Below are 16,699 nucleotides of genomic sequence, written 5' to 3'. Positions count from 1 at the left end.
TCTCACTATTAACTGCTTCAATAAACTCCTAATTTGCTGATTATTAATAATAAAAATTGGTATGGGGCAGGATTAAGTGATCAAAAATAATATTACTCAGAATAAAGCATTAAAATGTGCTTTTTAAGTACTAATAAACAGCCAAAATGATAGTAATATGCATGCTAGTTAATAGTGAGAATTGGTCCTTAAAATAAAGTATTACCATATAATAAGTAGGCATTTTTCAATTATCTTAAAAAAGAACCCTGTAGATTTCCTTTAATTAAATTGGCTTCATAACTGATGCATTTTGCAGCATCTTCCTGTTTATTACAGCTAATTTGAACCAATCTGTATTGTAAAAAGAGCTATATAAATAAAGTGACTTGACTTCCTCAAAGTAGTAAATGGCTATGTATTTTAACAGCATCTGGTGAGGTGAATCTGGGACACAAGGCCGCATGCAGCTGCAGGTTTTCTGTCTAAACGTCTTGCAGTCGTGAGTTTCTAATGCTTCTTACTCAGACAGGATGTTTGTCGGCTCCTCCGGGCAGAAGAAGTTTGTCTGACAGGAGATTATTTCACATCATGGGGAGGAAACAAGCTTGAACTCGTCTGGGCCTTAAATGTTATCATGTTATAAATATTATCTCAATGACACTAAAACACACCATATTTAGTATAAAGCAGGTAATCATTCCTCTGCAGTAATGTCAGGTTCAGTGCTTTGTGCTGGTGAACCAGTGTTGATCTCTGTGACTCACCAGGTCAAAGGTCACCCTCACGTGGGATCAAACACTTGACCTTTGTCCTGGAGCGGGAGGAACCACCCTGTGCAAAGAAACCAAACGAAGCAGAGCTTATATTCACACTTTAACACACAAGATTAGAGGTGTGACATTAAATTGAAGGAATAGTTCACGCAAAAAAAAAAAAGTACTAATAAGCTGAAAATGTCCTCACACTCAGGCCATCTAATATGTAAAATGTAGCATTGGATCAATGTCTCATCAATGGATGCTCTGTAGTGAATGGGTGCCGTCAGAATGAGAGTCTGATAAAAACATCACAATAATCCACAGCACTCCAGTCCATCAGTTAACATCTAGAGAAGACAAAAGATGAATGTTTGTAAAAAAATCCATCATTAAGGTATTTTAAACTAAAATACTAGTCCATAATCCACTTGTGTCTTCTCCAGATGTTAACTGATGGATTATTGTGATGTTTTTATCAGCTGTTTGGACTCTCATTCTGACGGCACCCATTCACTGCAGAGCATCCATTGATGAGACACTGATGCAGTGCTACATTTCTCCAAATCTGATGAAGAAACAAACTCATCCTGATCTTCGATGATCTGAGAGTGAGCACAGTTTAATTTCAGGGTGAACTACTCCTTTAACTAAACTATATTCTGTTTGCTGAGAGGAAGATGTACTCTTTTATTTTTTAATATGTCTTGCCTGTCCACAAGGGGTCAGCAAACTACAAACAAAAGACAAAGCTAGTCTCAGTTCAACATGACAACAGAAAGGCTTCCAGCTCTCATATATGATCGTCATCGGTGGAATTTTACCAGCGATATCTGACTAGACAAGAGTTTGTGTTGTTCTCGCCACTAGAGGGCTCTCTTTGTTAGCTTCATGTTTGCTATGAGGAAGTGTCTGTGAGGATGAGGAGGAGACCTTCATCAGTCAAACGAGGAAGGAATGTGGCAGAAATGAACAGGTTCATTCATTAACCATTGTGTGTAATCAGGAAGCAGCAGGAAGGCTAATGTTTTCTGTCGTAGCTGACATTGAAGACTAGCGACACATCTCTCGACAATAATTCAAACATGTTAAGACTCACTTCAGAGGAGACAGAAATGACTGAGGACGTCTTTTATTGTTTATCTCTGAGCGGTTCACTAAGAGTGAAGTGCTTCTGCTGATAGACTTGATTATTTGCATGCGCTGCAGGGTTTTTAGCACCCAGTTCACTAAAGTAACATCACACACCAGAAATGAATGCTAAAGAGCAGTTCGTATCTAACAGACCAGCTCTGAGTGGATGACATTGATCTGACTTTTACTGGGACTGTACAGCATTAAAATAATAGCTCACCCAAACATTTATTTTCCCTTAGGCCATTTTAAGATTAGGATGAGTTTGTTTCTTCATCAGATTTGGAGAAATGTAGCATTGCATCAGTGGCTCATCAATAGATGCTCTGCAGTGAATGGGTGCCGTCAGAATGAGAGTCTGATAAAAACATCACAATAATCCACAGCACTCCAGTCTATCAGTTAACATCTAGAGAAGACAAAAGATGAAACACATCCAGCATTAAGACGTTTTTTTTTTAATGTCAAACCATTGCTAAACTAAAATATGAGTCCATTAAACAGAACGCTTCCTCCATTTAAAAAGTCATCTCATATAATTCAAGCAGCACATTTAGTAACATAATATTATGAACAGAATCTTAAACTTATAATGTACGACCAACAAGATTTCATACAGTAACCGATTAAAGTAAATGTATACTGTTCTCATACACTTACTTGTGAACTAAAACTTTTTTTTTTCAGAGTATAGCTTAAGTTGTGTATTTTTTTTTACTGAGGTTTATGCGTGAAACAAACAACAGTTTGCCAATGGGGTACAAAAAAACGAATTAAGATGCATTTACCAAAAATTATCATCTAAATATCACATGCACTTTTTTACTTCCAATGTGAATTTCCCACATTTTGAAACAGTTTTATTGTAAAATGCGTTAAGCCAATGATTTTGCAGAGATCAGGTCAGCGTGATAGTGAATGGCTGTCAAACCTCCCACTCGAGCAGGATGCGGTCATGTCAAGCTTTCGAAATAACTCTCTACCCTTATGGCCGCCTCTCCTTTTATGGGCAAAGACAGCGAGAGGCATTGTGTTTTTATCAGTGTCTCGTACCAGCACTCATCCTGCAGTCAGTCCGCCAGTGTGATCCTGGTGCATCCCTGGCTCTTTAATTGCACAGCATTATGGGCACAAAAGTGTTTAAGAGAGCTGCACACTGAGATATTATCACTGATTTACTGTATTTCTCATTTATGTCTCGGATTCTTTGGGAGAAAAGAACATTAGTGGATGATCATTTGATCCACAATGAGAAATCAGAATTTGATTGAGTTTAAATTAGGATCTCATTTAGATGCAGACACTGAAATCTCTTCAGAATCACCTCAGAAACACAACATTTGCTCGCCATTTAAATGCATTGCTCTATAGGAGGCGAATTCACTCAATTTGCATGCTATTTTAAAGATTATAAAGATTTTCCATTGCGACATTTAAAAAAATTAAATGCAATTGTACTGCAGTGTATCATTTTATATTTAATTGTAAAATAAATGTTATTATAAAATAAAATTATAATATATTATATGCAATCATTTAAATACACATTAAATGCATTATGTACTACAGTGTTTTGTCAGTTAAAATTCAATTAATTACATTACACATTTTTTTTTTAAAATAATTAAATTTAAAATTTAGCTTTTATTTAAAATTTAATTAAAAAAATAAATTCTAAAAAAAAATTTAATACATAAAAAATTAAATGTATTTTATTTTAATATATATATAATACAGTTTAATAAATTATGTAAATAAAATGTATGCTGCAATGTGTAATTTAAAATTTGATCTAAAAATACACAATTATATTGCACAAATAAAAATTATAAAAAATAAAATGATATAATATTGTTATGCAATCATTAAAACTCATTACATTTATTTTGTATTACAGTATCTTATTACCATATAATATATACATTTAGATAATACTATATACAATCATTTAAATACACATTAGCTACACAAATTAAAAATGTTCACACCATTCTGCACTCGTCTAAAGAATATTTTTTATCAGTGGAGAGGAGAATCTGACTCAGCATGTTAGTTAAACTCTCAAGATGTTAATATCTAGCTTTAGACAGCTGAAGGATCTCTTTGGCCTAGATACTCATCACACTTAAGAGCGTTTGCAGAAGAAGCGCAGACGCCGCTGGGCCTTTTCTCTAATGTCTGACCATATTCTCCAGCACACCTGGGATCAGAGGCCTGTTTCTCCTTCACATGAGGCTTACACATGCAGCTGAAATCCTCTGTCCAGCAAGTGTGTGTGTGTGTGTGTGTGTGTGTGTAACGGATGCATTAGGACCAACACACAGACAGATGGAGCAGCTGACAGAAGAATATTCTGCCCTTCCCCCGTTCACTGTTACACAACACACTTTCACTTCAGAAGCATTGTGAACCAGACATATGGGCCAAAACAAGGAGACCTTATACTTTGTTTTGTATCATTTTGTGATTATGAATGCTACATTAGGATGTGAATATGATTTTGATCATAAACAAATCCAGGGGAAAAACAATAAAAGAAAAAAAAAAAATAACTTGCCTCCCTAAATATGCATAGATGTCACATTTGACACCAACATAAAACAATAAATAAACAAACAAATAATAAAAATAATGAAAAGTTAAAATATATTTTTCAACAAAGAAAACCAAGTTTATTTTTAGGACCATTAAGATTTTTTCATTGTGATGTTATTATTTTAACGAAAATTTGTTAATTTTATTTATCTTATTTAAACGAAAAAATATTTATACACTGCTAAATTTATATGGTACTATTTGTTTTACTGTCTTTAATGGATTTTTTTTTTTTAAATATGTATGTAGAGTTTTTTTTACAGTTAACATATATAATGTATTTTTATGAATGAGATAATGAGATACCATTAATTTGACATAATATAAAATATCATGTGAAATAAATGTAAAAAACTAAAGATACAACAGTAAGCATTCCAGAAAAAAAACTATAAATGTATAAAATACATACAGTTATTTATATATTTTGATATTTATTAAATGCAATAAAATATTATTAATATATTTATATATGTTTTCCCAATTATATATATATATTATTTATTTTTATTTTATTTTTCTGGGGTGAAATGTGACCTGGAATTTTCTCTTGTCAGATATTGTTAGATATGAAAGTCTTCAAGCTATTAGATTTCAGTCTGTGGCATATTCTTGCACCTCTTTATAGTATATTGTGAGATTAATTTGCTCTAAAGTGTCGCTGATCTCTGCTAAAATGACTAAACATTGCTGTAACTTTTATTTGAAAGACATCACATGGTTTCTCCAGCAGTTTAAGCTCAGTCAGAGCATTGCTTCGTCCTGGGTGTGTTTCTCCTCATGGGAATGTGATCATTAAACTCAAGCCTGTGTTAATGCTTTAACTGTGAATTAAGTGGCTTCCTGACAGCCGAGAACTCGTCAGTAATGGATAAGAACATTTAACAGTGCAAAATAACTTTTTTCTGTTTGAATATATAATCGGAAATGTTTCTTGAGCAGTAAATCATCATATTTTCATGATTTCTGAAGATCATGTGACACTGAAGACTGGAGGAATGATGCTGAAAATACAGCGGAGCATCACAGAAATAAATGATAGTTTAACAGAGATTCACACAGAAGACAGCTTTTTAAATTCTAATAATATTTCACAATTTTACTGAATTTTTGATAAAAATAAATAAATAATAAAAATGCAGCCCTGGTGAGCAGAAGAGACTTTTGACCCGTAGTTATTCAGCAAAAGTCTCATGTTTCTTATTGAGACACTAAGGAGAAATAAAGGCCTCTAATCTATAAAGCTAGAGAGGAAATGACTACATTTCACAGAAATGACATTATTATTGACCAGATCCATTTCTCTCTTCAGCATAACCTCCTAAGCCTGATCTGCTTCAGAAGAGCATCTGCTGGATTCAGAGATGTTTATCATGAACACTTCTGTTTACTAGAGTTAGCTTGTTGCATTATTATTAAGTAGAATGAAGTATTTCGGCATGTTTCTGTTTTTCTGAACCTGTTGTCACTGATAGTTTTCCTCCCTCAGGTTCACTGGAATGTTTCCATATTCCTCCCACATCCAGACAAACCAGCGAAGCATGTCCTCTTCATCAGGGTGTTTCTCTTCTGCAGTCAGACCTTTTCAACACGGAGGTCTGGGTAAAGTTAGGAGTCGTTTTCAAAAGTTCAACACCCACAAGAGTGGATTTGTTCATTTGTGCCACAATAAAAATCTTTAATAATTAACATCTATGCATTAATGCATTAAAATACAATTATACACACACACACACACACACACACACACACACACACAAACAAGTATTTAATTTTTTTAATGTTATGTCATTTAAAATACTTTAAAATACAACAAAGTAAATATATAAAACATTTTAAAATAATGAATTGCATATTGATTACATAAAAATAAACAATAGTATTTATTTTAAAGTATATATATATATATATATATATAACATTCTATTTAATTTTGAGTTTAATGTCAGTCAGTATCTCTCATCTCGAAAACCCAATCAATTGTCACACTGTGTAATATTTTGTGAGCCATGACTGGCATTGCATGGCCCTTTTCACTTCCTAATTTAGTCTCCAGTTCTGCAAACTGCAACAAAGGTTCATTTGAGCAGCTGCTGACGATCAGGAATACATGCAGCATTATCTGGCGTTTATAGTTCAGTTTCTCTGAACTGAGCTTCTGTTCAGCGGCTGAACGAAATGTCAAGGATTCTGCCCTCTTTCGTTTTGAACTCGTGTGCAAATACAGGAAATAAGCACATGTAGGAGGAACAGAAAAACACAAACACACACACAAAGAACGGAAGGAGGAAGTTACTGTGCAAAATAACTTGAAAGAATGTGTTGCAGGAACTTGATGCACTCAGCTGGGGGCCGACACTGTTTAGAGGTGTGAGGGATATAAATAAATATTCATCTAGCTTGTCATATGGTCCATGTGGTCCATATATACATTTCATAATACAATTTAATTAAACCAATACATAATAATGAAACTTTTTTTAATTAAAAGTCATTAAATTAATAAAAATATTTAAATAATAAATCATTTAAACTGTGTGTGTAAATGTATTACAGAATAAATATTAAATAATTGTAACATTTTAATTAATGCATAAATAATTAAATTATTTTAATGACATATTTATTTAAAAATATCAATTATAATTGTCATTTTTAAATTATTTATTAACTATAAATACATAATGTATGAAATAAATAAAATTAAATACATTCATATTATGTTGATAAGTCTTGTTTTCTTTTATATCTTGTTAAATATTAATGTATTACATGAATTTAAGAATCTATTTAAAATAATTAATAAATGTTAATATATATTTTTTTTGTTAAATTTAAATACATAAAAGTAGGTTTCATTACCTATTTGTTTATAATACAACAACAACAACAACAACAATAATAATTTATATTTTTTAATTTTTATGAATTAACTGATTATTATTAGCAATAATTAACTGAATAAAAAAATAATGAAATAATATAAATTAAATTAACACAAATACAGCGATTGTTATGTTAGCTTTAAACATTAAGTTCAAAATGGATCTACATAAAATCATTTAAGGAATTATTTCCTCCACATGTTTGCTTTGTGTTTCCTCATTGTTTTAGCGTCTTGTTTCGTGATTTATGGACAGGATAAATACACTGTGCAATAATGACCTTTCTGAACTAACTGAAATAGCAGACAAAAATGGATATCAGTAAAACCTTTCCTTCAAAATGTTTTAAAGAGCATTTGAACTACAGATAAAGAGGCTTGGGTGAGTTTTATATTTCCTCCACAGAAAGAGATACAGGAAATGATGTCATCGTGACTAAAAACACCACGGCTGTTCAAATCTGACAATACCACATTTCCTGAGGCCTAAAAACTCAACGTGAGATTCAGAGCGGCTGTGAGCGCAGGTTTATCAACTGCTGGAGTCTGGAATGAAAACCAGCCACATGTAAAACCTGATGATGATCATACGATCTTATTGCAATCATTTGTGAGCTCTTAAATTCAAAATCATGTGCCATCGTTGCATTTAGTATTTTGGTGTCAGATGCGCTGAAAATGAAAATACCAGTCCTCTGCATGTTTCCTGTGATAGACTGCATGTTATGCAAAAAGCCAAAGACTCTTAGAAGACTTCATCACTGTCTTCTGCTTCTCAGAATGAGACATCGACAGTAAAAGACTGGTTCAGAAAGCTTGACTTTGTTATGTTACCTTGTGTCTGGGTAACAATCACCAAACACGTAGTGGTTTCCCATAATGTCTAAGTGACCCGATTGTTGTGCATCATGTGATCTGATGTATTCATGACAGATCTGAGGCATTAGGCCATTAGTTAACATTTAACTCACATTTCACTGATCTTTATTTCTAAACAAGTAAAATCATGTAAATACAAAATGTCAAGTGAAAAGATATTTTTTGCCTGCAAAGGCTGAATGCTTGATTGCGTGTCTCATGGCGCCAAACCACATGACTTCCTGTGTAACACGCTCATTAGCTCTTCAAATTCCCTGTTTGTGTTTGTGCTGTGTGTTTGTGCTACAAACAGTTGCTCTGTTTCATGCTCATTATACAATATGCGTTAAATTATGAGTATATAACATGCATTATATTATAAGGATATAATATGCATTATGATATGAGTATATAACATGCATTGTAAAATGAGTACCGGTATATAACATGCATTATATTATGAGCATGTAATATAATGTTAATTATATTTTAGGCATAGAATGTGCAGTATTATATGAGCATATAATATGCATTATAATATGGGCATAGGCTATGCATTATAATATGAGTGTATAATATGCACTATATTATGAGTGTAGCTATAATATGCATTATATTAGAAGCCCATAACATGCTGTCAGGCGTTTGGACCTGTCTTTGTGTGTTTTTGCTCCCCATGTTCTCTCCTTGACACAATTTCTCCCTCATGTACCCTTATTAGGTCATTTCTGTTCCTGTCCTTGCTGTCTTCTAATTAGTATTTCTGTTCACCTGTGTTCCTCCCAATTACATCGTTATCCTGTGCATTTAAGTTCCAGTGCGTTTATCCTTTGTCGGGTCTAACAGTTGTGTACATGTGTCTTCCTTCCCTCCAAAGTGTGGATTTAACCAGTGTGTTCGTTCGATCCTTGGTTCCTTCCGACAGCATACTGTGACACATGCATTTTATTATGGGCATAGAATATGTATTATAATATGAGTATGTATATACTATGAGCATATAATATGCATTATATTATGGGTGCATATATTATGCTTATTACATACATTATATTAAGCAAAGAATACACATTTTATTGTTAGCGTATAACATGTATTGCATTGAGTATGCATACCATGCATTATATTATGGCCATATATTATGCAAATATATCATGAGCGTATATATATTTTATTATGCACACAAAAAATGCATTATATTATGAGTGTATAATATGAATTATATTATGCGTGTATATATGCATATAACATGCATTATATTATGAGCGTATAATATGAATTATATTATGGGTGTATATATGCATATAAAATGCATTATATTATGAGCGTATAATATGCATTATATCATGCCCATATAACATGCATTATATTATTAGTGTATAATATGCATTATATTATGGGTGTATATATGCATATTACATGCATTATATTATGAGTGTATAATATGAATAATATTATGGGTGTATATATGCATATAACATGCATTATATTATGAGCGTATAATATGAATTATATTATGGGTGTATATATGCATATAAAATGCATTATATTATGAGCGTATAATATGCATTATATCATGCCCATATAACATGCATTATATTATTAGTGTATAATATGCATTATATTATGGGTGTATATATGCATATAACATGCATTATATTATGAGCGTATAATATGAATTATATTATGGGTGTATATGTGCAAATAAAATGCATTATATTATGAGCGTATAATATGCATTATATCATGGCCATATAACATGCATTATATTATGAGTGTATAATATGCATTATATTATGGGTGTATATATGCATATAACATGCATTATATTATGAGCGTATAATATGAATTATATTATGGGTGTATATATGCATATAAAATGCATTATATTATGAGCATATAATATGCATTATATCATGCCCATATAACATGCATTATATTATTAGTGTATAATATGCATTATATTATGGGTGTATATATGCATATTACATGCATTATATTATGAGTGTATAATATGAATAATATTATGGGTGTATATATGCATATAACATGCATTATATTATGAGCGTATAATATGAATTATATTATGGTTGTATATATGCATATAAAATGCATTATATTATGAGCGTATAATATGCATTATATCATGCCCATATAACATGCATTATATTATTAGTGTCTAATATGCATTATATTATGGGTGTATATATGCATATAACATGCATTATATTATGAGCGTATAATATGAATTATATTATGGGTGTATATATGCAAATAAAATGCATTATATTATGAGCGTATAATATGCATTATATCATGGCCATATAACATGCATTATATTATGAGTGTATAATATGCATTATATTATGGGTGTATATATGCATATAACATGCATTATATTATGAGCGTATAATATGAATTATATTATGGGTGTATATATGCATATAACATGCATTTTATTATGAGCGTATAATATTAATTATATTATGGGTGTATATATGCCTATAACATGCATTATATTATGAGCGTATAATATGCATTATATCATGGCCATATAACATGCATTATATTATGAGTGTATAACATGCAGTACATTACGAGCATGCTTGAGCTCGATATATATGCTTATAATATAATATGCATTGGAAAAATATAATTTTAAATGGAAAAAGTAATCACTTCATATGAAAGAGATTATGAGGGAGGTGTTGATGATTACTTGAAAGTGTGTTTATTGGCATATCATTTACAGATCTCAAGGTTACCGTCACCCCACTAGCAGATTTAAATGTTATACACATAACACTTGATTATGTGTTCAGCCATCAATAAAAGCAGAGACACTTCAATAATGATAACTATAATGAAACTATATTAGCATCCGCATCACTGATCCTGTTGCTTTAAATAATCGAGGTCTCTAAAGTCGGAAGGATGTTTTTATTCTTCAACAGCTGGAATGAAATTCTGGTGCATTATTCTATTCTCTTATCATTATCGATAATTAATATAATTTTTTTTATTAATGAATGTTTGGGCATGAATGTACCTCAGAATTTCAGAATGAATCATATTTTTGGGGAATATAAAGTCTCTCCATCTTCAATAGATCATCAAGATCTCAAACTAAAGCCTTCAAACAACCTTTAAACATCAAGTCTTTCTAAACCTTGATGAACTTCTTTAGTATCTTCAGCGCTGATGTGTGACTATAGTAACTTCAGTGCTGATGTGTGGCTAAAGCAGAACTGTGTCTGTTTGCACAAACTAAAGTTCCTCTTTGTCTTTGGCCTGTTTTTTTTTAATCGCATAATGTGATAAATCTAAGTGCTCTTCACACACTTTAATTCTGTCTCTGTCTTTCCACGCGAGAATATTCAATCCTCCAGAAGAAATGATTGTGTGTGCGACTCTGGTATGAGAGCAACATTCCTCAGCTGAAAAAAAAAAAAAAAACGATAATGGTAGCCGACTTTTTTCCCATCCCCTAATATGGTGAAAGGCGCGCGCTGCAGTGAGATCATCAGCGTCAGCGCTCTGAGAGAGGAATTCTGGGGGAAATGTGTGACGTTTCTCTGAAAACAAACCCATTCCAGTCTTTTACAAGAGATAAATATGTCAAAAGCCACAGCACCTCCCTTATTTATGTCCTTCTAGGGGACTGATTTCCACATTTTAACACTAAGTGAATGGGAATGTTATGGATTTCTGTGGAATAGATTTAAATCAATGGTGCTGAGAGGATCAGGCTTTTATTGGCTTTAGATGGAAGCAAGACAAAATTCAATCACACAAATATGTTTGTGTTTGTCTCATTCTATCTATCTATCTATCTATCTATCTATCTATCTATCTATCTATCTATCTATCTATCTATCTATCTATCTATCTATCTATCTATAAACACATAGGTTAACTTGAATTGAAATACAAAATTAAGAAAAAACATCAACAACAAAGATATATTAAATAAAAAACAACTTTACCTAAAATTAAAATGCCATAAACACAAGGAACTTTATATATATATATATATATTTATTTATTTATTTATACTTTAGCCAGAAAACCACAAAAAACTACAAAGACGTTAAAAAAATAACAATAAAAAAATAAACTAATGAACATGGCAAAACCATGTAAAATTCATTACTAAAATGTTAATTGAAATAAAAAAAAAGCTAAAGATCAAAACTAAGAAAGGTATCTCAATGCTACTAAAATAACACTGGTTTATACATCAGGATTTGTAGTCTGACATATTCAACAAGAAAAAGGTTAGTCGACAAAAATAAGGATCATTAAGTGGATCATTAAAAGTGTGTTTAACATACCAGAATGGAGCAATTTGATTGGATGAGAGGATCTAAAAAAATCATTGGAATTCATGACATCAACTTGAAAGCTAAAGCTGTTTCAGATTCAGATATCATGGTGAAAGATTGTGTAGACAAACTTTGTTTAATTTGGAAAAAAGTGCTCCGATTAGACACGCAAACTAAGAATGTGAACGTGGGCTGATTTTGTTTTCTTGTTGACTTTAAAAGCAGCTCCATTAGTCTTTGTCAGATCTGAACAGAACCAGCGGCAAACAATTGAGCCGCTCATGATTCATAACACTCTACACATCCCTCGTGTGTTCATTTATTCAATATTTTGATAATGATTTAAGTTTCCAATAAAAAGTCAAGTACTCTGTGTTCCATTTTACATTCCATGTTCAGATTTTGCATTGTTAAAATCTCAAAAAACAATGCAAGAAGTGCGACAAAAGTCTGCAGGTTCAGTTTTTTTTCTTGTCTTTCTGAAAGTGGAGAATTAAATGACGTGTTACAGAACACTGTCACCTTTCAGTCCCTTCACAGTTCTTTGGTAAACATGTTGTTCTTAAAGCCATCAAACATGCTTCACTATCATGAACCGAATCATTTCGCTCTCTCTTAAGTGTTATGCAGGGGTTTTGATTTCAGAATAAATCCAGGATAATTTGACTCTGCCTTTTCTATTTACAACCAAAACTAAGAAGATCAATAATAGGGTGACCAGTTTCACAAAGTGTCTTTTACCACAGTGAACCAATAGGTATATATTTATACAGCTATATATATGAAGAGTTCAGATGCAAAAGTTTCAAAGTGCTGTCTGAAATGTTCTTCTAAAGTGAGCAATTTTAATCTTATTATGTTCAGTTATTTAACTTTAATTGCATAGAAAAGGACATATGCATCAACAATAAAGTGAAATTGCATATGTGTGTGTGTGTGTGTACCTGTTTCATCTTTTAGGTTCACTGACTGTTTTTAGAAAGAAAAATCATTCCTTTGCTAATCCATGATTGCAGATGATTTACAGTGTACTTAATTGTATTAGATGTACATTTGTAGAGCACTTTAAATCGTAGGTTTTTTAAACTATATAATGTAATGTAACATTAAGGAAATAAAAAGGCCGCTTAAGTGCACTTAAAGAGAGACACCTTTATGACTGTTTCTTAAAACACACTTAAGTGCACTTTGTAAAAATATTTTCCTTTGAAATTTTTTGTCTCGTTTTAAAGAAGTACATTTATTTTTAATGTGCTGACTAACATACTAAAGCACATGTTCTTGATTGTAATATATCTTGATCATGTTATGTGATATTGCATGCAAAATTAATATTTTAAGTAGTAGATTGCAATTTCATTATGAATTACAATTACAATTACAAATAGATTTAAATACATGACATACTGTACACATTTCAATAGAATTTAATAAAATATTTTAGTTTACGATAAATGTTTGTTTATATTCTACAGTATGCTTTCAAAGATAACACAGAGGTTAATTATGAATTTACAGAAACTAATGTGCTTAAGTCCTACTTAAGTGTGTCAAGAAAGCACTCAAAAATAGTTGCATTTAATATTAATTTAAACTACAATGCATTTTATTTTATTGTAAATAATATACAGTTAACTGTGCGAAAACATTACTTTCAATTTACACTTAAGTATATTCTTTTAAATTATATTATAAGTACTATTTTTTTTTAAGTATGTTAATTTCTTGCAGATACTTTCTTTCTGTCTTTCAGCAAATTAAGTTTCAAACCACTTTGAATGTGGCTCTTACAAACAGAGATTAGATTCGGTTTTATCAAGTTCTTTTTATCTGCTGTGATCAGATTGGAAAATATCACAGTGAGCTTAAAGTATGCATATGATTAGCCAAAGCTTTCATTTCAACATGTGAACACTGACACACACGTCTATTTTAAGAAACTCACAGTGTCATAGAATAGCAGTGAACTGTCACTTGGTTTCTTAATTGTTTTTTTGCTTTATTATACCAGAACAATATCTGAACATTCTGTATTATGGTGTGAATAGGTCTCTTTAAAACTGCAGAGTGGAGAAAGCGTGCAATGATTTTCCAAGGAATGGTATTGCTGTGGAATGATGATTGTATTTTAATCTGGAGAATATGGACACAACTGTTTGGCTGAAAAAAAAAGAAAAAAAAAAAAAAGTAGTCTATTGCATAAGCAGCAAACTGACCGGCTGCTGTTGAGAAATGCCCAGAGATTTAGGTCAGTACCTCAGAACAAGGTGCTTTTGTGGTTTGAATGTTAGCATCATTCATTCAGCTGTCACGAGACAAACGACATTACAAACAAAGAAATAGCTTTCTAAGGATATTTTGACCTTTGGCCTGTAGGAGAGGTTTTGATGCTAACAGACAAGGGTGTAGGTTTGGTTTTGGCATTGATGGGGAAATATTCTTTTGGAAAGTTTGACTACTCAGAAGAGAATATAGGAAAGTATAACTTACTTAATTTGTTTCCTGTTACCTAAATTTCACAATTATCTCTAAACCTCTCTTTTCAGTGCAAAATTGCATCTCTATATTCATGTGTGTCCTCTTTAGGTGAAGAAAACAAAACATGCATTTTCTTAATGGATTTGTATTTGTGTATTTTTTATATATATATATATATATATATATATATAACTGTTTTGCCTTAATGGTATGATGTTTTACTGTTTAATACAACAAATAAATTAAAAAAAAAAAAAAAAGACTTTTCGCGATAAACACTCCGAAGTTTCAATCTGAATCAAAACATTTACAAAGCTGCTCTGAAGTCCCGATGATTTAATTGATTCGCTGATTCACCCATCAGTACACGTGCTTTTTAAAATCATCAAAGTGATGCTGAAATTCAAAGATGAAAGTGAATAATCGAATCAAATGGAGCCGTTTCAGCATAAATGACTCACTCAGTTGAATCGGTTTGTCTGTTCCTGCACTTTTTCACGTCTTCAGTCATGTTTACACGACACTGTCAGCACTACTGCTGGCTTGGCTCACAAATGTTATGACATCAACTGAAATAAGTGAAAAAGTAGGATGTTTACAAATAGAATAAAAATATTTCCATTCCAAAGAGACCATCCAACACAAAACTACACACATATTCAGGTGAGGTTTACTGCTAACTAGTGAAACACTCCATTAATATGACAAGCTGCAGCTCAGAATACACGTTAGATAGTGTGTTATGATATGTTATGAAATAATAATTTTGGGGTGAACTATTCCTTTAAAGGAAGATTTTCAAGAATGCGATTTTTAGAATGTTCAGCAATCACAAAGTATCCAGCAGTGATGACATCATCGTGCATTTTGCACCATGATTCTTTTTTCCTCGCATATACAGCCGTCGTGACACTTTGATGATTCTTGTGTGCAATGACAAACAGTAAGATGTTAGTAAGTTTAAGGTTGTGGAGGAGCTGGCTTGAGTCAAAGGTTTTGGGTTATTTTTAGAGCTCGTGAGAGACAAAGATATTTCACATGATGAGTTGAATGCTATCAGTTCTTTTGGTCAGGGCTTTATTATCAGTTTTCCCATGAACATGTTCTGGAAACAGAACCATGCCATCAGAAGTCTTTCCCCTGAAGAATTCACGACCAGATGTGAAGTGTGGTTTCATTTACTGTAACTGTGCAGGAGTTTTCTATTGTCAGGAACTGATGCACAACCATTGCTACAAGTCTTGAGAATAATAATGCATTTGTGAAATCATAAAAAGAACAAGATCAGTTCTGGAAACTGAATAGGTTGTGGTAAATTTATAATGACATTTAAAAGTGAGTCTATTTTTTAGACTCCATCGTGTCTATGGAATATTCTTTATTGATTTTTGTTTATGAATATTTAATATTTCTGAGTAGACTTCTGAGCAAGCAATTTAAGTTCAAGGAAAATGAACCTTTTGGTTTGGTTGTTTGTCTCTGTTCACACTTTTCTGCAAGTCTCCATCCTGTGAAGTTTTATGTAAATAATGCAGATATGCAGCTCACATACAGTACTTTCACATTCACTTACTCCAGATGGATTTCAGAAAATTCTCTAATGAAGAGCTCTGATCTGTTAAACCAAAGCAGTGAATCACAGATGTTACAGATGTTGATATTAAAAAGCCTATGAAAATCAGAAAAAT

Source organism: Carassius carassius, chromosome 19 (genome assembly GCF_963082965.1).
Source record: "Carassius carassius chromosome 19, fCarCar2.1, whole genome shotgun sequence".
Taxonomy (NCBI): domain Eukaryota; kingdom Metazoa; phylum Chordata; class Actinopteri; order Cypriniformes; family Cyprinidae; genus Carassius; species Carassius carassius.
The sequence above is the reverse complement of the archived record's forward strand: the minus strand, read 5'-3'. Positions refer to the sequence as shown.